General features: G+C 43.9%; 1 long non-coding RNA gene across 1 annotated transcript in view; it reads right to left on the bottom strand.

Annotated features, from left to right (window-relative positions):
- Positions 1–2,344: 2,344 nt before the first annotated feature.
- LOC147728243 (uncharacterized) overlaps positions 2,345–25,178 on the bottom strand; it is a 150,242-nt gene continuing 127,408 nt past the window's right edge. Inside the window, exon 2 of the long non-coding RNA XR_015309544.1 lies at positions 2,345–3,738. This is a non-coding gene — a long non-coding RNA (uncharacterized LOC147728243). The remainder of the gene's footprint in view (positions 3,739–25,178) is intronic.

The following is a 25,178-nucleotide window of genomic DNA, read 5'->3' on the forward strand; positions in this document are numbered from 1 at the left end:
TGGGTGGCATTGACAGTGTGGCCAGAGCAATTGCGTAACGTAACGATCGCCCACGGGTGCATCAGGGAGGAGCAGTGCATCTTTAAAGACGGTGCCCATCTGTCTAAACTGGGTAACGAAATCTTCATTGAAAATCTGCTGGCTTGGTTGGGTGGCTTTAGAGTCAGGACATGACCTGTCAGTGAGCATTGGGGAGGGGGTCAGATAGTCTGTCAACTATGCAAGCCTGTGGCAGTAAGGTCATGATTGGTGAGCAGTAAATTTTAGGTCCATAGAGGGTGGCGCCATTCTTGAATGGGGTCGCCCAAGGGGGAGGGACAAGTGGTCTCTCATAGAAATCCAGGGGTAGTTACAGCCGGTTGGCTGGATGGGTGTGGGGGAGTGGGAGTTACGCTTTCCAGTAGGCTGGTTGGCCACCCCGCAAGTGCACATTGGCGCATGTAAACGGTGCATAACTGCAAGGGCTCCTTATGGAGATAATCTACAGAGCGTACGGGGGTAACCGGGGGAAAGTACCCTCACGGTAACAGGCCCTCTGCGCATTCGCACTCCAGTTGGAGGGCGGGGCATCATTTGATAAGGATCTGACACCAGTTATTGACCTTGCCGTAGACTCAAATAGGGATATGCTGAAAAAGTTAATGCTATTATGATTATTGAATATGGTATGTTTAGATTCGGATAGGAATATCTTTGTATTAGAGATACGTTAAGGTTAGCAATCTGATATCTGTACCTACCAATGTAATCAAAGTAAATGGTTTTCTGCGTATTGTGTAAATAATGTATATAAATGTTGTTTTAAATTTTATGTTAATAAATATGCCCGGGGGTTTAACAACTCCATATCCAAAAAAATCTTCTTGTGGTAAACGTGTTACTATCTGGGTATTGATAAGGGAGGAGGGGTACCTGGCCATATAGAAAGACGGGGCCGGCATCGGCCACGCCAAAGGTATGGCGGTCGTGCCGGCCCCAAGGACCACACAGGGGCGGGCCTGTCGCTCGCAATGCTGACGCGACAGGCCCGCCTCGCCAACAATTGGTCTGGGTTCCGTGCGCGCCCCAGAAGTGATTGCAATCACTTCCGGGTCGCCTGTCGGACTAACGCTAGGCCAGTTAGAACTGGCCTGGCCTGGTATCTGGGGGGTAATAAAAGGCTGGGGAGCGGCAGAGTCTGCCTCTTTGCTTGCTGCGCCCACAGCCTTCAATATACGAGGCCAGCCTCGCTAGGAGGCTGTATTTTAATTTCCCCACCCACCATCCCCTAAAAGCAGGGTTTATAGAGTGTATTGTTGTGAAATTTATTTTTAGGTTGACTCCAGGGGCAGTTACAGCCAGTTTGCTAGATGGGTGCAGGGGAGTGGGAACTACGCTTTCCAGTAGGCTGATTGGCCACCCCACACGTGCACAATGGCGCAAGTAAACGGCACATAACTGCAAGGGCCCCTTATGGAGATAATCTACAGAGCGTATGGGGGTGGCCGGGGGGGGGGGGGATGTACCCTCACAGTGAACGGGCCTTCTGCGCATGTGCTCTTCGGTTTGTGGGCGGGGCATAATTTGATAAGGATCTGATGCCAGTTATTGACCTTGCTGTAGGCTCGAATAGGGATACACTGAAAAAGTAAATGCTATTATGATGATTGAATATGGTATGTTTAGATTCAGATAGGTATATCTTTGTATTAGAGTATGTTAAGGTTAGCAATCTGATATCTCTACCTACGAATGAAATCAATGTAATGCAATGGTTTTCTGCGTATTGTGTAAATAATGTATATACATTTTGTTTTAAATTGTAAGTTAATAAATATGGCCGGGGTTTTAACGACTCCCTAATCTAAAAAACGATTTTTGTGGTAAACGTGTTACTATTTGGGTATTGATAAGGGAGGAGGGGGTCTACTCCATACCTGGTCATATTATTTAAATGAGGATACAACAATTTATGTATCACGTACTAGTTCTGAAAATGTTCAACCTCCATAGACTATTACTGTCTCTGCTTTTTCTTTTACACTATTTTCCATCATTGAATCGTTTTTTAGGTATTCTGATTATTTCTTTCTTCTTCGGTAGTTGGTACTGACATTGATACTCGATCTACAGTTGTTGATTTATATTATGTTCCCTTTCCCACCCCCGTACATTATTGTCAAAATGTAAAAAGGTTTCTACTCTATTTTGCAGCCTATCTTTTCCTTTTCGCCATTCCAATGTTAATATGTTAAGTTCTTGACTTATTCTTTGTAATTGTCATCAATTCAATAAAGCTGATTAAACATAAAATGCAGTTCCATTTCTATCTTGATATCCTTAAAAAAGACGTCCTTCCATAATAAACTGTTGGCTTATTTATTACATTTTTTAGAAACAAGTCCTTACTTCAACTTTTAGTGCCCTTCTCATTATGATCATGCATAAGTAAAAATATTACATCATCAAAATAAATTACAAATTGTATGAACTAATGTACTAAACACATTCAGACCTATTTACTTTAATAAAGGCGATTTTGTTGAGGTAAAGGGCACACATGAAAAAGGCAACACTTTAAATCAACAAACTGAAAACAAGTTAAATTAATAAAATCAATAAAAGAAAATCTCATTTTCCATCTATTCATGTGCATGGTGGGCAAGTGATTAATTAGCATTCTGGAACTTATGGTTTTGCTTTTATCAAATTGGCTGAAAACTCAGGTCTAGCTGAGGTGTCTTGCATAACTTGAAGTCTGTTGCAGCTACTAGAGGTTTACATCTGTGCTTATTTGTCAGTTGTGCATATCTATATTGGTGTCCATGTGCACCATTTGCGTCCAATATGGGTGCCTGTACAAAACAGTCCATTTCTCAAGCGCAGGTCCACGTCTTCTGCTGGCACTTTACGTTACTGTCGTTGCACAACATTTTGCCAACCTTTAAAAATATCAGTTTCTATCATCAAGATGAGAAATGTGGGTAAGTATGCTAGAGATCAAATTCTTGTTAAAGCGCCTTCAAAGAGATTCCGTTCCCTTCAAATAACAATCACGATTTGAACAATCTCTGCACGCGCTCTTGTTATGAGCGACCAACAACTTCAGAATAGCTTGGAGGGGCATCAAACTGAGGCGTGGGCTGCGGCATGGGTGATGACGTGTAGGTGCTGACGGCGCCAGTGTTGAAATTCTGGTGGTGCTGCTGATATGGATGAGGAGTCGGGTTAGCGGGATACTGTTCCCCGGGACCCATTGGATAATTTGCTGCAGGTGCAAGGGTGTGTGTCGGTGCCGCTATCGGGTGGTTAAATTGCGCGTTTATATTTGGAACTGCGTTGGGCCCAGAAGCCACAGTATTGATGTATTGCTGTCGATGTCTTTCAGATCTGCTCTTCCTGTTGCAAAATTGGGCCACAATGCACATGATTAGGAAAAAAACACCAAATATTGCTCCAAAAATAACAGGAGCATTGATAAAGTCCATTCCTGAGGAAAACACTCCAAAGGTCAAAGGGCAGTGAGATGAGAATTGGAAATGATGGAGGACCAAATGTTCGCCTTTCTGTACAGCTACAACTAGTGGTAAGGTATGTTCCTGGGGTTGAGCGACGTCTCAGAAAAGGATGCACAAAGTTTCCTTCTTTTCTACACTTTGCGGTTCCTTAAAGCTTTAGCTCAGATGTTTCCGGCTGCAACACTCCTTAATCTTCAGAACAAAACAGGATGTCCGATTTCTCCTTTAAAATCTAGGAACACTGAAATAAATAAAAAACATGACATTAAAGTTCAGGCAAGCATGCATTTAATATTAAAATATATATTTTTAAAAGATTCAAAAGACCTTGGGAAGACCCCAGCCTACAGGACAGGGTGAAGCCCTGAAACAGTTTTTGCTGATAGATAGATCCTAGAAAACGTCACTCACGTTCTTTACAAAATGCTTTCTAAAATTATCAATACGTTTTGCAATGTGCTTGACGGTCACAGAACCACTTAAACCTGTTTAATTCCAGTCTCAAGTTGCCGATCCCTTAACAAGAGCAACTAAAACCATGGTTCATGTGAACTGGCAACATTTTTCGTGGCAGAAACAGAATAAATGGCAGATGAGCTCTTATGGTTGCTTGGTGCAGGCGCAGTCTTCGAAGCACATTATATTTATGGACGAGCTGCTAGAAAGGCATGTCACTGGAGGTGGACAAGCTCTAAAAGACACAGCATAGATGTGAGGGCTCTTAGAGGAACAAGGTTATAGGTGACGGGCTCTCGGAACCGCTTGTCACTGGTTGAGGTTGGTAAGCTCTAAAAGACATGGGGGCATAATATCAAGAACGGCGTTAAAATTATCGCTGGTTTAGCAGCAGAAAACTGCTGCTAAAGGGGCGAAAATGGGCTTGATAATATGCCCTTGAGAATTCCAATAGAAGCCCAGGTTCACACCAGAACATGGACTTCTATTGGAATTCTCAAGGGCATGAAAAATCATGTAAGGGTCAAACAATGTACATATTCCATCAACAGTGACAATCTGAGCAAATAAAGGTGACACACGTGTGGTAAAAATGAAAAAAAAATATTTGCCAAGGTTTTTCGCAAAGAAAGATGATAAAATAATTCTTGCAAACATTCATATGAGCACCTCCCAACTATTTCTACAAAGTCATAGTAGTGACTGATCAATGGCTTTCCAATAAACCCAACCTCAAGAACATCCCACATTGATATATGTCTTTTATCCAGCAGTACTATACATCTTCCCTAATGCCAACCCTCTCTAAGAGTTTAACCTGCAATGTTTTTCTTTGAAAAAGTTTGTTCACACACACACACACACATCATACCTTTCTAAGAACTGCTCTATCAATGCCTACCCTTTTAAGATCTCACTTAAAGCTGCACGTCTCAAACTGAACATCTCATCCGCCACCAGTGCTGTGAATTGCCAACTGCTTCAGGACCAAAGCTCATGCACCAGCAATGTCCTGCTCTTTTAGTACATGCCCCTGCCCTCCTTAGACTCTGTGGACTGGAAGTGAAAAATAAAATTACAATAAATAGTTTTATTGTCATTTTATTTTTCTTCTCTCTGCAGCCTTTCATCAGTAGGGCGACGGTCCTTCGCCATAGCCCTCCATCATAATGATCATCTCTTCCTGGACCCCCAGTTGTGAGATCAAATCCACGAAGCACTGTCTTCTTTTATTTGGTTGTGTGTGAAAAGAATGGTTGGAAATATGAACTGGCAAATATACTAATCGCATAAAGTCACATACCTGAATTTTTTATTTTTTGTGGCAGCCTTGTTTATCTTTTGATGTTTTCTTCACTCAGTTTTGCATTTCTTCCAAGAAAACTCCCACCTCAAACTTCAGCCAATTTCCCCTCTCTTTTCTCTGTTTTCGCATCGCCCAAATTTCCCCACTCCAATCCTTGCACTTCTAGGGGCATATTACCAACAACTAGTGATAATTATCGCTATGTTGGCTTAGCGGCAATATTATTATCGCCGAGCTCTGCCGATTTTTATCGCAGATAAACCTTGCTATTATCAAGGTTTATCTCAAAAGCGATAAAAATCGGCCGAAATGCATGAATATCGCTGAAAAGTCAGCAATATTCATGCATTACTGAGTTAATACTCTTAGCCATGTTATCCGCCTACCATTGGATAACATGGCTAAGAACTGCTCTGGGCAGGCGTTAGCTTTAGGAGATAATCGCTCTTAGCGCGATTATTTCTAAAAGTAGGTAATAGGAGATAGCGATGTTAGCGACTGTTTCCAGTCGCTAACATCTTGGCATGCCCACTTTGCATGTCATTAGCGATAAATATCTCTGACATGCAAAGTGGGCCCCAAGATGGTCGCTATCTCCTACTAGCTGTCGCTAACTGGTGTTAGCGACAGCTAGGTAATAGGGCGATAAAATTATCGCCGCTTTAGCAGGAAAAATTCCCGCTAAAGCGGCGATAAGGCCCTTGGTAATATGACCCCTAGTGCTTCAGCTCTTGCTCCCCCACTCCATGCAACAACTTTCCGCATCATAATAATTATGTTCAGTTGTTCCTCCAATCCTGTGGTGCATTAGCCACAAAAGTGAAACACTGTATGGCAGAGGACAGAAATTTTAAGAATCAAAAATAGAAATTAGTTGAATTAAATGATTGTGTCAATGTTATTCTAAGCAAAGTATTGGTGTCAATGACATCACTAAATGCGGTCTCAATCTCCCGAGTCAATCTCTCCCTCTAGCTTGGCTCTTGCACTCCTCACCTCACTTTCCCATATTTTATTTTTCAGACAGTAGATCTTACATGGCTCCAGGTCAAGTTTTTGCCTTTTAGACAATCTTAGTTCTGCCGCTGTGAGACCAGATTTAATGGTTAAACTTTCAATTTTTCCATTTGACATTTACATCTGAAGACAAGATGGCTTTTAAAAGTGCTATGGAAAGTTTTCCGTGTGCATGTTTTGCTCTCTATAGTGCATCTCTTTTAATTCAATAATTGAAATGGGATCTGTTTCGTAGCAGTGGGCTGAAATGAAATATAATTTATTTTGTAACTTCCACTGAAGCTGTACTTTACCAACGTTTGTAACAAGTCAAGGACTTTTCCTGTTCCTTGGGCATTGTAGGTAATACAGGAAAAGATGTAGTCATAACCTTGTTTTTAGGTTAGATGTTAGCATTAATTTTGCACTCTGAGGGCGTCTCTAGCAAATTTGCAGTAATGGAACATGTTTGTGAAAATCTATAGGTTGTTGTCATTATTACTTAATTTCACACTTTGTCATGAGTGTGACTTTCACTGCTTAAAAAGCTCTGTAATGTGCTAATGTTGTTGCCAGACCTGTCCCTGCTTTCTTACCAAGCGGTTTCCATGTCAGTTTATAGTTTAAAATCTGTACTAGGAATATTTGTGAAAAAGCTTTTTGTCTATTCTGTAGAGGCAGACTTCATTTCTTTTTTTGCAGATTTTTATATGGCGCGAACTCGACTTGAAGGTATTGGAGAGCTTTACATGAGTACCAGTTACGTTACACAGGACACCTTCATTGATTGATTTGCCCAGCATCACAGGATGTGGAGTCGACCCCGAGGCTCGAACTTTGGTTTCCCAGCTCCAAAGTCGGCACTCTAGCTGTGAGACCACATCCTTTTGGTCCATTTGTTAATTCTATATTTCTATTTTCCTTTTTGCTTGTGATATATATTGATGCTGATTTGAAAATTACTAATAACCATTTTTGCTTTGTGTAATGATTCTATATTTTAAATTAACCTTCATGGTTTGGATTTTGAATGTTGTCTTTTGTCAGTTTTCTTTAATTGTCGTCGGTCCTTGTACTTTGGGACTCATCTAATCGGCCTTTGGTAATTTATTTTTACAAAGTGCCGACAAACCCAACAGTACCACACAAGTTCAGAACTATAGAACAATATATTTATATATTTTTTTTAAAACATTTTTTTTTTCAGTTAACGAAACGTACACATTGGCAGTTATGACAATAATCATACATTGATGGCACAGTTACACCGTTATGCTTGATCTAATATACATTTACTATACTCGCAGCCGTACATTGCTCTTGTCGTTACCCTGATCAAATTCTCCTAAATACCCTACCTCAATCCTCTTCTCCCTCTTCGTCAGAACTGGTAATGTCGTCTTCCAGCAGTGGGTCGCATATGTCCCCCCTGAAGACATTCCAGGGAGTCCAGATCTTGTTCCATTTGCGTGGACTTCCTCTGGTTGCGTATACCCTGCGTTCTGTAGTCATCACCATGTCCATATTTTTACACCACTGCACCAATGTGGGTAGGTCTGTTGCGCCCCACTTCTGCGCTATATCCCTCTTCGCTACCATAATGCCTATTGTGCCCCAGGTTTGACCATGCCGAGTGAGATCATTTGGGTCCCATACATTCAAAAAACACTTTCGTGGCTCAGGCAAGAGGGAGACTTCTAGCGTCTGCGATATAGTGCGCATCACCTGTCGCCAGTATTCAGCAATAAATGGACAGTCCCAGATGGTGTGAAGAAGTGTTCCTTCCTCCCCACACCCCGAAGGCAGTAGGGATCCTTGGCCCGCTGCAGCTTGTGTAATGTGATTCTAGTGTAATAAATCCAATGTAGGATTTTAAGCTGCACTAGTAGGAACTTGGCCGAATTTCTCACCCCCCTAGGGGACGCCAGGGCCACTCTCCACTCCGAATCATCCATGTCACCCACTTCTTCCACCCACTTCTCTCGCAGTTTAAGTGTAGGGTCTGGTAGGTTATTAATCAGCTTTCGATATGTAAGAGACGTGGCGCAATGCTGCATATAATCAGTGAGTAGTCGGTCCTCCAACGGAGAGGCCTCTGGGACGTCAGTGTCTGCCGGGATTGCCGTTAATAAAGCATGTCTAATTTGCACATATCTATATGTTTCATTCGGACCTAGATCATACTGCTGCTGAAGTTGGGTGAATGGAATCACAGTCCCTTTATCCCACAAGTCTCCCACCGTGGATATTCCGATATTGTCCCACTGCGTAAAGCCCTTACTACTTCTCAGTTGACCCAGTGCTTTGGTTTCCCATAGCGGGGTGAGTTTAGTTATAACTCCTTTCCACCCGAGTTTCGCCTGTGCCGTGTACCATAATGTAGCCAAATGTTTTGTGGGTCCTATCAGTTTCGCTGCCAAACCTCTGTTATAGAGCACTGTTAGCATGCTGTTCGTGCCTGTCTGCCCTATAAGCTGGATCATCCTGGGGTGCGTGAATCCAGTGATTGAGAGTTTTAAGCTGCGCTGCCCAGTAATACATTTGCAGATTCAGGAGTGCAATCCCTCCATCATACCAGCTTCTATTCAACTTGATGTGAGCTATGCGTGCTGGGCGATTACCCCACAATAGGTTTTAAACCATTTCTGTTACCTGTTTAAAATATCGCGGCGAAACCGGGTAGGGTGTGTTATCAAGAAATCTTGGCAGTGCCATCATTTTGTATAGTGCTGCTCTGCCCAGCAGCGTCAGGGGTAGAGACACCCTTGTTTGACATCGCGTCTTAGACGTTCTAGAGGCGGCTTCATTTTTTTTCAAAGAACTCTGTTGAGTTTCCGGTGACGTACATACCAAGGTATTTAAAGGAGTCTTCTGTTATTACAAGCGGGCAGTCAGTGACGAGTGAGGGTTCTGGACCCCTCAGGACGTATAGTACAGATTTTTACCAATTTATTGTGTAGCCTGATGTTCTCCCATGGGTATTACAGAGTGCAAGAAGCTCCGGAATACTATGTTCCGGGTCCATCAGGTATACCAACATGTCGTCCGCATAGAGCGAGAGACGATCTTCCCATCCCTCCTTCCAGATAATTCCCTTCAGCAACGGGGTTGCTCTAATCAAGGTCGCTAGTGGTTCCAGCACTAGTGCAAACACCCCTGATGTGTCCCCCTCACTAGTTGTATTGTGTGTGAAATGTGGCCGTTAGCCGTGACCTGAGCTATTGGGTTAGTGTATAGGAGCCGTATCCATGCTGTAAATTTAGGGCCAAACCCCATATGAGATAGGACTGCAAAGAGATATTGCCACTCTACCATGTCGAACACCATCTTCGCATCTAACAACAGTATCACTGCTGGATCTGTTAATAACGGAGCTCGCGCCAGTATCCCATGTACGCGCCTGAGATTGAGAGCGGTGTTCCTGTTAGGCATAAAGCCTGATTGGACCGGGTGGATCAACTACGGGAGGTGGGACATCAACCTAGTAGCTAGAAGTTTCGCCAGGATTTTAGCTTCTGCATTTCAAAGAGATATCGGGCAGTATGAGGTACAGTCTGTCGGGGGGTTTCCGGGCTTCGGAGTCGCCACAATCATCGCGGTTCGTTGGTCTAACGGGAGTTCAGTATTCGCCAAACTTTCAGTGTACATTGCTAATAGCGGTGCGCTAAGTGTATCTGACATGATTTTGTACCACTCTATGGGGATTCCATTGGGGCCCAGGGCTTTTCCAGATTGCACTGTACTTATGGCCGACTGTATTTCGTCAGCCGTGAGGTCTGCCTCCAGTTCAGTGACTGCTTCTGGCGTAAGTGTCTGGGTTGCTATATGGCTGAGGGAGTCCAACGCTGCCTCTTCTGTCACTTCGCTGTCCGGGGTGTAAACTGTTTCGAAGTAATCTGCTAGCATGTGGACTACCTCCTCAGGGCGTGTCTGAAGTATCCCATCCTTTGCGCACAACTGTTGTATTCCTTTAGTACCTCCCCCTTTCTTGTCTAACCAGACTAACATTTTTCCCACCTTGTCTCCCACATCGTATATTCTATGTGCTGTTGCTGTAATACTGTCAACTGTCTGATGTTTTAGATGGTCCCTATATTGTTGTTGGCCTATCTGTAGGGTGTGTGTCGATTCTGGTGTGGGATCTGCCATGTGTGCTACATTTGCTGTGTGTAAAGCTAATTCCAATTCTGATAGTTCTTGCTGTTGCGACCATTTGTACCCAGTGATGGAGGTAATTGCTTGACCCCGGAGGACCGTCTTGTATGCTTCCCAAATAATCGAGAGTGACGCTACTGATGTCGTGTTTTCATCAAAATAGTGTTAGTTCTTTCCTAATGTTGGGAATCTTAAGATAATTAGAGTAAATGGGATATATTCTCTTGCGAGATTTCTCCCGGCAGGATAAAGTTAACAATATCGGGGAGTGATCCGATATTCCCCTGGGTTGTATGTCTGCGTTCTCGATATTTTGTAGTCCATTTCCCAACATCAGAAAGTAGTCTATTTGCGATAAACTATTGTGCACCGTGGAGTGATACGTGTACTGACTCGTGGTGGGGAGCATGTGCCTCCATACATCTATTAGTCCCATTGCCTCTAGGAAGCCCTGGAACTGGGAGGGTCTGGATATTTGGGTCGAACAGGGAATCTATCTACTGTTGCATCATCGTCGTGTTGAGATCGCCCCCTATAATAAGGTCCCCTGCCGGTAAAGCTAAGATGAATTCTCCCAGTGCTGGTAGTGCAACTGACTGGAGCGCTGGAGGTATATAAACTGATACTATATTCAGAAGTCTGCCTTCCCACTGTCCCTGGATTGCTGCAAAACGTCCCTGATCATCCACCTTGCTTTGCAGGATGATGAACGGGGAGGCCTTCCTTACTAGGATACCCGTCCCTCTCGAGCCTGATGTGAACTCAGAATGAATTGCCATTTTGTACCCGCGTCTGTCCAACGCTTGGTACGCCTTCCCTGTGAGATGTGTCTCCTGCAAAAGGACCAGTGTTGGGCCTTGTCGTTTTATGGCCTGTAGTACTAATCCCCTCTTAATATTGTCCACCAACCCTCCCACATTCCATGTTAGTATCCGTAGGGGTGCTACCGGGGTCATCTGCGTCACCCCACCGTGAGTATTAAGTTGTGAGCTGTGCGCCATGAGGAACGTGTTGAAACTTGTGTAGTCGTCTCCATACTGCCATTATGCTGCATTTACTCCGTCGTGGCCTGCCTTAATGTGCACAAACAGAAAACCAAGAACTACTCCTTCCCTCCCATCCCCCCTCCCTGCCTCCCTGCTTAACGGCCATTGAACCGCCCGCCGCCCCAACTTAGCAGAGTGCTTTTTCCTTCCTCAAACCATAGTACTTGCTTGCTGGGGTAAAAGGTCCCATGGAGGTAGTGGCCCCTCCTTTCCTCCTCGGGTTGCCTCAGTCCAGTGTCCAATGACAGCCCGACCTCCATTGTTTGCGGCAACAAATATTCCTGTGGGAGCCGGGAGTTCAAGATTCCGGCCTCTGTCCGTTGTCGTCCGCCCCTGTTCCTGGTGAGTGGTCTGGATTTTCTCGACCCGATGCCTGCGATCCGGCGTGGTCCCCTTCCTGCTGGTGCCGGTGATTCCTGTTTGTGCGGCGAGGTGCTTCTACTTGTCTCCATCCTTCCAACCAGTCATATGCTGTTTCTGGTGTCTCAGAAAATCATGTCTTGTTGTCAGCTACCACTCTTAGTCTTGCCAGAAATAACATGGAGTAGGGTATCTCCTTCAGTGCTTTTTTGACTTCCATGAAACTTTTTCTGCGACGGGAAACATCAGCTGCGTAGTCCGGAAAAAAGGCAATTGTGGAGTTATGTACTCGGATTGGTGATGAAATTCTTGCTGCCTGGAGGATTGCGTCCCTGTCTCTAAAATGGAATAATCTGGCCAGGACAGGTCTCGGGCCGCACCCGGTTTCGGTTTTCCGCCGGGAACTCTGTGCGCTCTTTCTACAGAAAAGAAGTGAGACAATCCCTTGGGTTGCAGCCTAGTTTCGATCAATTCCTTCACGTATAAATCCATTGCTTGTGTTCCTTCTGTTTCCGGAACTCCAATAATTCTTACATTGTTCCTCCTCGAGCGCCCTTCCAGATCATCCAACTTCTCTTTAAGTAGCTTGTTTTTGGACTCGATCCGCGCCATCGCTGTTTGCAGTTCCGAGGTGTCCTCCACTAGAGATTTCGTAATCACCTCAACTTCTTTGATCCGCTCGGTCATTTTGTGAAAGTCTGCTCGCAGCAGAGTGACATCTGTGGAGATCGTCCATAATGCAGTCTGTACATGTGACAGCGCTTTCATTATGTCCTCCAGTGTTGGCCCCTTCTCCTTCTGGTATTTTCCCCGTAGATGTGTGTCCCTCCGTTAGTGGCGGATAGTTCCTTTCATAGGCGTATTTGTCCAATTTCGCCTGCGTTGTATTAGAACAATATTTTTAAAAGGAAAAAGGAATCTACAAATTTCAGCATAAGCAATATTTCAATCACTTGCCAATAATTACATTACTCTAAGTCATTCCTTTCTCGTTCCTGTTATAAATATTGAGTTAGGCCCATTCCTGTTATCATCTTTGAGGTTTGGTCCACCCTTTTATCATCGTTGAGGTAGAGCCCACCTCCCCAGCCGTTTAGTTGCCCTACCTTCCTTTCTTTTAACAAAAACTTGTATCCCTCCTCATCAACTCATAAGTGAATAAAAAAGCACCCACCAGAAAGTCATCCTGTACTGTCCCTAAGCGTCCCTTAACATATGGGACACAATTTCAAACTACATGGGTAGCATTGACAGTCATAATAACTGCAATGAGGAAGAATGGACTCTGAATAATGGAATTCCTCATTAGAAATAGAAATATACCCTCCTAGAATACCTTCTTACTGTAGTCATTACTCATTGAGGAATGCCGAAGCAATATCAGAGCAGATCGGTCACTAATAAATATTGACACAAACAAGCACATGCAAAACATTCATTGATGCAACACATGTGAAAGCTTTATTCTGCAGTGTGTAAAAATAATAATCTCTACGACACAATTGAAACACACTGCACACAAACTCACCACACCCCACACAAGATATGATAATAATCAACAAAACAGAAAAAAATGCCCAAGTTGCAGGGCAACAGATCTCCAATAATCATTCACCTTGAACTGCAGCTGGTGGTGCAGAAATGCTTTTATTGAACTTCCCTAGTACCCTACCAGGACAAATAATGCTATTTTCTTCATAAGCTGTAGAAATAGTGGGACAAACCCACCGGCTCATAGAAGTAGAAGATTACTTCAACCCTCTCCTAGCTGGGCCAAAGATCACAAAAAAGAGTCCACCTGTCAGAAAAGAAGCCGCGTGCTCCAGATAAATCAAAATAGCTATTTTTGTATCTAAACAATGAAGTGCTTCCTGTCCTGTAGTACAACAGTTAGGCATGTGAGAAGTTGGCCCGGCCTATGATGTCCACTATTCTAGTGGGCACCTTGCGACCCCTATTGATGGTAAGTTTAAGACAACCGCTATAGAAAGCTATCCTAGTGGTAGCTGTGGAGAGCAGCCTCAGGGTAAGTCTTGAAGGAATCTAAAGCAGCTTGTTTTACCAGTCTATAATCTCTTGAATGATCAAACAAAAGTACACCACACAAGGTATATATAAAATATATGTATTTATTCTAAACACAGCCCCTCTAGTCTCTTTATGAGGCTAGAGGCAAAAGTACAATACAAGAACATAAATAGCACACAGTAAATAGCACAGTATATGTTTTGCCCTCGGGGCCTCACAAACCATATACTGAAATAGTAGTATAAAAACCATGTGAGGGATAGAAGTTAGGCCTAGGGCCTGTAGAGCCGCTGGGACAACCAGGAACCATGCAAGGTAGGGACGCAGGAGACCCACGGGGGATGCGTGCAGTGTCTAAACACAGCCGCGAATCACCATTGATTGTTGTAGTTTTAAAGTTTTCGGACACTTAGGAGTGGACTGCGGTGAAACTCCTTTGGAACTAGACACTTCGAGAGTCAAGACCCATGGGAGCACCGAAGTACTCGGGTTACCTGGAGAGGTGGTTGTTACACTCCTTCCCCTTTGTCCAATTTTGCATCAGAGCTGGGGCTGAGAGCACCTTGTGTCCCCCAAGCAGTGTCTGAAAAGCATTCACTGAATGCATCCTACCCTGCCCCAATACACTAAAGCCTGTCTGGGGAGGTGCTAGCACCTCCCTGGACAGGAAACCTATTGTCCAGGCCTCCTCTGCCAGAGTTTCGTCCAGCAGCAGGAGGTCAGACTCGTGCCTGTGGCAGCAGCATCCATTTTGTGATGCTGAGGCTCTGTTAAACTTCCACCGGGTATACAAGTGTGAATGAATCAATGAAAGAAAACTTATACCGCGCAACTTAGCCCAAGGGCATCAAGGCGCCAAAAACATCATCCAAAACTGTAAGTGTGTACATGTCTTCTCCCTCTAGAAGGGTGGAATGCTACCCCCGCTGCCAGAACGTTGGTAGTATTCCAAAGTGTTTGACACCAAACATGACATGTTTTGATAAAGCCAAACCAAAGTTAGCATTAACCGCGAGGATTATAATGCACTTAAGGTTATATAGTATGGCTATATCATAGAACAGCTATAAGGAAGGGATTCCTAAAGCTGTAGAGGGGCTCACCTCATGCTAGGGCACCCTCTCACACAAAACCAAGCACTCTGCCTTCAGGGTTGTCAAGGCCTGGCATAGGAGTGACTTATAGGTTACTATGTGTCTATATATATATATTTATAGGTAGATATAGGTATACTATATCTAAGTAAGGGGTGCTTACACCACCTTACCCAGGCTGCAGGTGCAGACCTGTGGTGCCATTTTGGAAGGCTTCCCAAGGGTGGCATAATACATGCTTTAGCCCCTGGTAGGCCTCTGGGGTGCCTATGCCCTTGGTACCTAAGGTACCATATACTAGGGACTCATAAGGGTGACCCAGTAACCTGTCTGGTATGAACCTAAAGTACATGCAATCAATTTAGAGAGAGAGCAACTAGGCTGTGGTCCTGATTAGCAGGGCCACAGCCAGACTAAAGTCGAAAAACCAGTGAAACACAGCAAAAAGTGGGGGTAACCATAGGAAGCAGATCCTACTCTTCTACAGCTGGTTCAAATACAAAGGAATGAACATTAGCTACAAAGGAAGGACCTCACTTCAAGACCAACCAGAATCTGGAAATGCTGTCAAATAAGGAGACCTACATGACAGAGACTGCAAGTCTCTTAACCTTCCTGTAGAAGTTATCGACAATAGTAAAAGGACTCCTTGACTGGGCTAGCGGCAGATTTTGGCCTGCGCTGCAGCGCCGCCACCCCAATTTTGATATGGAATCGACTAACCTTATCACTGATGCACCTCAGTTATTGAGGTGATTAAAAAATATATAGTTACTTAATGTCTGCAGTGCACCACAGTAGACTGCTGCTAAGCAAAAGAAAACTTCAAAAGAAGAAGATACATTAAAAAAAGCAAAATAAAGCAAATAACCCTGACGGTCCAACTTTGTCCAACTGGAAGACAAACAATACCGAATGTGTTCCCTTTGGGTGCTACTTTTATTCACCTGATGAAGAGGGATACGAGTTTTATAATAATAGAAAGTGAAGTAGAACGGCCTAGTATCTGTTTGGGGAGGTTGACTCAACTCAATCAGTAATGACAGGATGATCAGCAATGACAGGATGCTGTTGATCATAAACCAGGTTAAGCTGAACGTTACACTTGCAATATGGAGTCAGTTGACAATTTGGAAATGTGCAAAACTCAAATGTGACATCTGTACAAAAACTAATACTGAGCTTGGACTGGGCAAGTTTTAACTAAACTTCTGCATCCTTTATTCATGTAGCTCCCTTGTGAATCTTCACATCAAGAATTCCCCAGCTACAGGTACTGTTATTTTCTGTTATGGAATTTTCCATGGTGCCTCGTGTCATCAGCATAACTGCTGGGTGTTGTGAACATCTCTATTAAAGGAGGAGTTGCTATTAGGGCTCGGATTACTAGTTAGGAGTAAATATGTGGAGAAGTGTGGCTCAGGGGTTAGAGGCGGCAGACCCGGAAGCTGAGATCGGCCCTGGACCAGGGTTCAATTCCCTGTCTCGGCGGGTCTTGGGCTCAAAAATTCCACGGACTCGATAATTCTCGCTCCGGTGCCTTCTCAACTCACGGGTTCACACTCTGCGACTCTGGGCAATAGCTTGCTTAATCTCCACAACGGCCCCTTGCGGCGGGATGCCTGGCTTTCACCTTGTGGATACCCTGCCGGGGTTATCTCACAGAGGAATACCAGGACGGGTTCCCTAAGCAAGCGCCGGGAAACCCTTTGTGGGTAGCTGTGTGCTATATAAGCTCAAATACATTTACATTTACACGTGTGAAGGCAACCTCTGTGTGCATGTCCACATCCTCAGAGATCTAAACACCATAGCTATGATGCCTTTCTTAAAAAGACATTGCTAGATCCAGCGTTTCAGGCCAATTGTTGTCTAATGTCCAGGATCTGATTGGGGTATAATTCCTTTGCCACAGGCCTGCTGCATCCTGTTCAAATGTGCTTTCCACCAGCATGTGGCCTGGAGGTCAGTTTGATTTCATAACTAAGAGGTCTGTGTTCAGATTGATGTTGATGGATTCAGAGCAAAGTAATGTCTGGTCTCTTGGTGGCTAGTGCCACTAGTTACCACTGCATAACACTGAAAAAACGAGATCATGTGCCTATGTTTTACAGTGCAGACTAAAATAAGAGACATTCCGGGTGGTAACTTCATTGGGCCCATTCAAAATCCTAATTTTCAGATCAATTTTATAGGGCCATTTTCTTTGTGTATGTGCGCCCATGAACAGCACTAATCTCTCAAATGTGCAATAATTATTTTAAATGAAGAAGACTGACTATCCTATATCTTAAAGGGATCACCAATCCTAAAATAAGCTTAGCTACAAGATCATCCAGTTGCCTATTCCTATGACCTGCTACGCAGACTTTACTAAAAACACCCTGGTCAATTTTAATAACTAACCTGGTAACAGTGTAGTCCTGGCTTCAAGCACGGTTGCTTCTCCTTTGTCATGTGCATTTGGTACTGAGCAAATGGTCTGCACACCATAAGGCACACACATTGTCCCTGATAGGTCACAAACTGTGTAGACTGCGAAAGCTAGGATGGAGACCTGCAAGGGACAGCACACCTAATTTACCGTTTTCAATGCCTGAGCATGATGACCATGATGAACACTGTCCCTGGAATGAATATGGACCACATACCTGATTGCTAAGCAAATTGTGCAGAAACTGCAAACATCAGTATTCTGGGGCCACTATCTTCTACCGTGAATTGGGGGCATCCTCTAGAAGCAAAACTGAAGCAAACCACCATGAAACAACCTTGTCTTTGCAAATAGTTACCCCATATTCAGGAAAGGCAGCAGATGCTCAACGCGGAGGCTTATTTGTGCAAGTCGCAAAGAGCCAACAGATCTTTTTCTGTGTGAGTATGAATGAGTTGTGATTTATAATGACCTTTTGTAATTTTATGTATTTACTTTGTGCAGGAGTGGCTTAACAGTAGAAAAGCCATTTAACTCATGCTTGCTACAGCTCTGCTTCCTTTATAGATGAAGTCCATCCTCTTCTCACTAGGGACAAATGGATTATATTCTAGGCAGAGAATTCTATTATTCTTTGGATTGGAATTCAATATTTTTTGGAAGGCGAATTCATGGGACCTCATTACCATTGTGATACCAGTGCATCACTTTTTTTGATTCACCGGCAGAGCAATGGGCTTGTCCATATTTACAAGGCCAGGTAAAGTCACTCTTTGTGACTTTTCATGGGCTGTAAATATGGGCCCCTTTCACGTATTGCACTGTGTGAAAGGGGCGTCTCATGGATGTTGCTGTGGGTGTTCATATGCAACATCCATGGAACCTGACACATTCCCAGATTTACAACATTTTGTAAAACTGGGTATGCCTCAGAATCCTACGCATCCCCTGGGGAGGCATAGGAGTGGAGCAAAGAGTAGAAACAGCTTTATTTCAACTCCTTTTTGATTCTTTCTTTGTGGGCTGCATTTTGCAGCCCGCATAGAAAGAGGACATTGCCGTTAATTATTTTTTTTCTGCAGGAGAGTGTCCCTACCAGGACAAAAACAATCCTCCCCTCAACACAGGCACCCTTGTAACATGATGCAAGGGTGTCTACGTTGGCCCACAGCTGCTGTTTGTGCGCCAGTGCAGGGGAGGGCAGGAATGCTCCGTATCTTGTAGCTACAACGCATTCCTTCCCTTTTATTTTGACACAGCACAGCAGGAAGGCTTGCTGCGCTGCAGTGCATCAAAATGTAGTAAATGAGGCCCATGGTTTCTTGCTATCCAGTGACATATATATATATATATATATATATATATATATATATATATATATATATATATATATATATATATATATATATATATATATATATATATATATATATATTATATATATATATATATATATATATATATATATATATATATGTATATATTCACTGAAAAAACCATAGGTTTCACACCAGTTATAGTTACCTGGAAATTTTACTGGCATAAAACCATTGAAATTCCGACGTTATAGTTAGTTGGACTCACCATAACTTGCACGTGTAATGCTCTGCTGGTGACATCACATATTACATCACTCATGACATGGTCAGTGACGAAGAGATGTACGTACACCTTTAAATATCACTGTAAATGGGGACTGAAATCTAAATGAGATGCTTTAATTCCATGGAATATATAGACTTTGTAAATAACTACTTCTCCCAGAATGCTTCATTACAGGCTGATGGGAAGTAAAGTATATAAAGTAAAAATAGAGAGAATGGACTAGTGGCAACACTGTGATCAAGACCTGCGGTCGAAACGCGTAGGTGAAGGGGGCTACCTGTGAGTCTCTGAAATAAAACCCAACTAAAGCAACTGGGCGAGTGCGGACATTAATTCTTTCTTGGTGAACGATATATATAAACATATATATGTATATATAATACATGGGATTCTGCAACCCCTGTATAAAAGTCAGTTCTTAAATATTTTATAATCCGTGACTTGCGACGCACCCAGTCGCACATTATAAATTATTTCAGTCGAGTTCTGCCCACCCTAGACCCATCGAAGCCTGAAAGTTATTGCCCCTTTTCACTGCTACCCTGGCCGGCGAAGATAATGGAGGCCCATGTCAATCTGGCCCTGTCAGAACATCTCGCCCGGACCAATGCCCTTGACCCCACACAAAATGGCTTCCGTGCTGGGCACAGCACGGAGACCGCCCTTCTTGTGATGGTAGAACATCTACGAGCCGTGTTGGATGCTGGTCAGACGGCGGCGCTGATACTATTAGATCTCAACGCCGCCTTTGACACGGTCTCTCATAACATCCTTTTGCACCGGCTCGAGGACATCGGCGTGGGGGGCCGGGCTCTGCAGTGGTTCCGCTCCTTCCTTGACAATCGTTCCTTCTGTGTGGCCATCCCTCCTTTTAAGTCCAATCTACAGCCACTGGCCATGGGGGTTCCGCAGGGATCCTCGCTGAGCCCCACGTTATTCAACCTATACGTGAGACCGCTGGCTGAGGTCGCTAGGCAGTGGGGCCTAACTTTGGTCTCATATGCCGACGACACACAGCTGGCGGTTACTCTCAGCGGGGATGCGGAGCAAGATGCCCCCAGGTTTCAGAACGGACTGAAGGCGGTGGCCAGCTGGCTGACGGGGAACTGTCTCCAGCTTAATGCCACCAAGACGGAGGTTATGGTTGTCGGAAGGAGAGCAGAACTATGGGGTGACCAATGGTGGCCGTCGGAACTGGGACCAACTCCGACCCCGGCGACTGAACTGAAAAACTTGGGAGTCTGGCTGGATGCTGGCCTTACCTTCGTCGGCCACACTAAGAAGCTGCTGCTTTGGCCTGTTGAGAGGTCTAAGACCTGTCCTCAAATACTTTGACGCTCCAACCAGGCAGTTGGTAATCCAGGCCACTGTCATCTCCCGCCTGGATTATGCCAGCTCTCTCCTGGTTGGAGCTAACCAGGCAGAAATCTCCCGTTTACAACGGGTACAAAATGCTGCGGCCAGAGCGATTGTTGGCCTGCCCAGATTTTGTTCTGTGACAAGCGTCCTTCGCTCCTTGCACTGGCTTCCAGTGAGGAAGCGAATTCATTTCAAGGTTCTATGTTTGACCTTTAAAATTTTGAAAGGTGTAGGCCCCCAGATTATGTCCAATTTCCTGTCCTTTTATGTACCCAGGCGTACACTTCGTTCTCAAGGTCAGGCCCTTGCTGTGGTCCCTAGATTTAGGCTTTGCCGTATCGGATGACGCTCTTTTAGCGTCAAAGCTGCTACCCTCTGGAACTCTCTTCCGGTTGAAATCCGCCTGATGGTGGACCTCACGCTCTTTCGGAAGGCTATAAAAACTTTTCTGTTTTAATTAACTATTTTTAAGTCACTTTCCACTTTGGTCCTGTAATGCTATGTCCTGCCTTGTCACTGCGCCGGGACGCTCCTTAGCTGGAGCAGCTGTGCGCATAACAAATTTCGTTAACATAACATAACATAACGTAACATAACAATGCCTGCTGCCCTAGCCAGCAGGCGATTTGAAAGGAAAGTCAGGTCACAGAGTATAATTAAAGCAGATGTTTAAAGCAATGAAAACCGAAGGTTGCCTGTCATTCTGCTTTATTTTTTAGATTACAATGACAAGTAGGAAGAACTTGTTTTCTTTTTGCACTTCTTAGATAGTTATATAAAACTTAAAATCTTTCTGCATGTTTCTAAACATTCCAAGTTACTATTGCTTTTTTTAGTCTGATTTGTATTATACACTTTCTAATATCTGTTTGCAACAAATATCTCACAGGTTTGTATTGTGTTTAATTTTGCACTAGAGGTTTTATTTTTATTCTTCATGTTTGCAAAGTTGCTCACACTTTCATCGGAAGGAGCTATGCATCAAGGTTTTAAGTGGTTGTGGTTTATGGGAAAGGTGATGGTGTGACCATGTATTCAATTGAATAAAGTACCCCTTGGGGTACATGATAAGGATATTGAAAGTCACCTCGGAGTTCCATAACTATATAAAGGAACTCCTGTTTATCTTATATGCTTATTACCTACTGGCAGTCGCCAGTAGGTAGTTATAGTTAGGACCTGATTTCTATCAAAAAGCTGATATTGTGTTTCCAATAACTTTGGCATTGTTTGACACATCTCCACAAAATTTTCAAAACTAATTTGACGGTCACTTCAGTCCATGTCTTGAAAATTTTGTAGTGATCTGTCAAGCAGGGGCAGGGACAAAGTGGGGGGGGTTTCAAAAGGCTTTTTCTCCATGTTAATTTCCATAGGAAACTTTAGACATGGCTACAGCCCGAACTGCTGAACGGAATTACACCAAATTTGGCAAAAAGGAATCTCTTGGTCCAGGAAGCACTCTTTTTGTTAAATGGTGTAAATCCATTCAGTAGTTCATGAGAAATGTAAAGATTTCCGAGATATTCAACTGTGGCCGGGGTGAATCCGCGAACCCTCCCAATCTCGTGCCTGAGATCAGATTGGCTGCCAACACTTTCAAATCAAGAAGTGTTGGTAGCCATCTTGTGACTCGGTTGAACCAAGTCACAACCAGAAACATTACTAAAAAATGATAAGGGGGCAGGGTAGAAACACCATGATGCCCTGGGCCTCGTGGGGAGGTCCCATATTTTTTTACATTTTAGGTGGCGGTCATGCTGGATCTGCGAATCCCGTCAAAATAAATCAAAATAAAGAGTGGGCTTCCGCGCTTCATTTAATTATGCTCAGGGCCAGGTCCAAGGGGCAATTTGAAATAATAATGCGGGGTCCACGTGAATCCCTTCAGCCCTGGGGACTGCCACCTCCCCAAAGCTAATGTACTGAAATGCGAGGTGACCACGTGGCCCCCGCTGTCCCGTAAACCACCACCTTTCAGGGGCTATATTTTAAAATATTGCGTGGAGGGGCTCCTGGGGCATAAATGAATCTCCCCATGGCGATAGAGAAGATAGGAGGGGGGAAACGTGTCCCCTCTCCAGGGGCCCTCTATGGCCCTGGGGACCACCACTACCCAGGTCTGGCTCCAGCAATGTCCTGGGGTGGCCACCCATGGGACATTGCAGTTTGCCATGGCTTTGTGGGAGCCCTGCTCCCACCGAGCCATAGCAAACTCTGCTTTGGTTCATGGAAGCGAGAGCAGGGAAAATGCTCTTGCTTCTATGAAGCAGAGCAGAATTGCTTTTGGACAGGGAGCTACATGTTAGTAGGACCCACTGTACAAAAGCAATGCCGGCTCCCCAGCTGGCTAGGTGATGGCATGGACCGCAGGGCCTTGAGGCTCCCCCCAGAGTCCCCAACAAGAAGCCATACCCTGGGGGATGGGTTCCCCGGGGCAATATAGGCCCATGTACGGGGGCAGCTCAGGCATCCCTAACCATTTAAAAAAAAAAAGGTTAAGGCCTGGCCCACGGGGATAGGCTCCACTGGGCCAAAATGTGCCCTAGGAGGGGGCGCCCCCTCCAATATTAAAAAATATAATTTAAATACAGGGTAGGACCCGGAGGATGGGGTCCCCGGAGCTAAAATTATCCCAGATAAGGGGGGCCATGTGCCCCTTTTCCTTTATTTTAAGGGGCCAACTACCCCTCCTGTTACCTCCTGTAAATCCCACACAGCAGGATTGCTGAGAAGTTGACCCCCTTTCTCCACCAGTCTGCAAACGTTTCTCTTCTCCTGGTGCACTACTAGTTGGGGTATGAAGTCCCCTTGGCTTCAGAGGGGCCTTGGGGCCAAGAAGCCCTCCTGGTACCTCCTGTAAGTCCTGCACAGTGGAATCCCTGAAAGCTGGTGTGAGGCCCAGCCCCTTTTCTCCACCACTCTGCAAAAGTGATTGCTAGTTAAAAAAAACAAGGAAATTAGCTTAAAAAAATAAAAGTTCCATGAACATTATAGTTATGAATTAGCATTTATAAAACCTTGGAAATTCACTGAAAAACCCCAAAGGTTACAAGCACGTTATAGTTAGCAAATAGAATTTAAAAAAGCCTTGCACTGCTTATAACCTCACATATTACATCATTCATGACATGGTCAGTGACATCATTGATGACATCACTGAGGACATCTCAAATGACATCAGTGATGACATCCACAGCATCTCTGACGCACTCACTCACACCCCTATAGAATCTTTTATACACCCACTGCCACTCCTACATAACCATTCACAAACCCATTCACAGAGCCATACCAGTACTTACTCACTGATTTATAGACCTACACACACATCCACTCTCTCACCCATATTGCAACTCATACACTCACTCACTAATGCAGCCATTGACATATCCACATCCATACATGCACTCACACACTTAGACACTCACCCATACAGTCAATCACACAGCCACCTACTCACCCAAGCAGTTACATACACCCACTTACTTACTCATGCAAATAGTAACACATAGTCCCTCACCTATACAGTCACTGATATGCCCAGTCTATTACATTCACTCAATCATGGATACAGTCACTCATATACCCAGTCACTCACCTATACTGCCTTTCACATTCCCAGTTACTCACCCATACTGACACAAGCACTCAATCACAGACACAGCCATACAAACACTCACTCACCCATACAGCTTCTCATACATGCACTCACTACCCCATACAGCCACTGACTCATCCACTGAACTAATTCATACAGGCAGTCATACACCTCCTCACCCACACACACAGACACTCAGACAACCATAGAGATACTCAGATAACCAATCAATCACCCATATAGCCATTCATGTACCCACTAACACATTGATACACCCATTTAGACATCAACTGTCAGACAGTTACACACATTCACACAACCAGTCACTCACATGTACATTCACTGAAACACTCCCTTATACAGTCAGTCACGTACCCACTCAGTCATCCATACAGTCACTCATACACTCACTGATTCACCAATACACCTAGGTATATATATTTAACACTCATAAACGTTTAAAGAATACTCACAGTCACTGGATGATGTCATCAGTGATGTCATCAGTGATATCATTTGAGATGTCATCAGTGATGTCATCAGTGATGTTACCAACCATGTTATCAGTGATGTAGTATGTGAGGTGCATTGCAGGGGGCACGTTATAGTTAACTCAGGTAGTGAATATATGTGTGTATATATATATCTATATCTATATCTATCTATATCTATATTCACTGAAAAAACCATAGGTTTCACACCAGTTATAGTTAGCTGGAAATTTTACTGACATAAAACCATTGAAATTCCCACGTTATAGTTAGTTGGACTCACTATAACTTGCACGTGTAATGCACTGATGACACCATCCAGTGAATGTGTGTCTTTCAGATAAATAAATATGTTTTATATATGTATGTTAAGGTCGATGGAAGAATATTTGTTTAAATTATTGTCTTAATGGATGTTTCTTTAAAAAAAAATGATTGGATATCTGCCTTATTAAGTGTATCTTAGTGAATACATATATTAGCCAGTGAAAGTAGGTCAGTCTCTCTGTCATCAGTGATGTCATGAGTGATGTCACTGACCATGTCATGAGTGATGTAATATGTGATGTCATCAGCAGTGCATTACACGTGCAAGTTATAGTGAGTCCAACTAACTATAACGTGGGAATTTCAATGGTTTTATGTCAGTAAAATTTCCAGCTAACTATAACTGGTGTGAAACCTATGGTTTTTTCAGTGAATTTGATAGGTTTTTCAAATGCTAATTCCTAACTATAACTGGTGTGAAAC

Source organism: Lissotriton vulgaris, chromosome 3_1 (assembly GCF_964263255.1).
Source record: "Lissotriton vulgaris chromosome 3_1, aLisVul1.2, whole genome shotgun sequence".
In the NCBI taxonomy this organism is placed as follows: Eukaryota; Metazoa; Chordata; class Amphibia; order Caudata; family Salamandridae; genus Lissotriton; species Lissotriton vulgaris.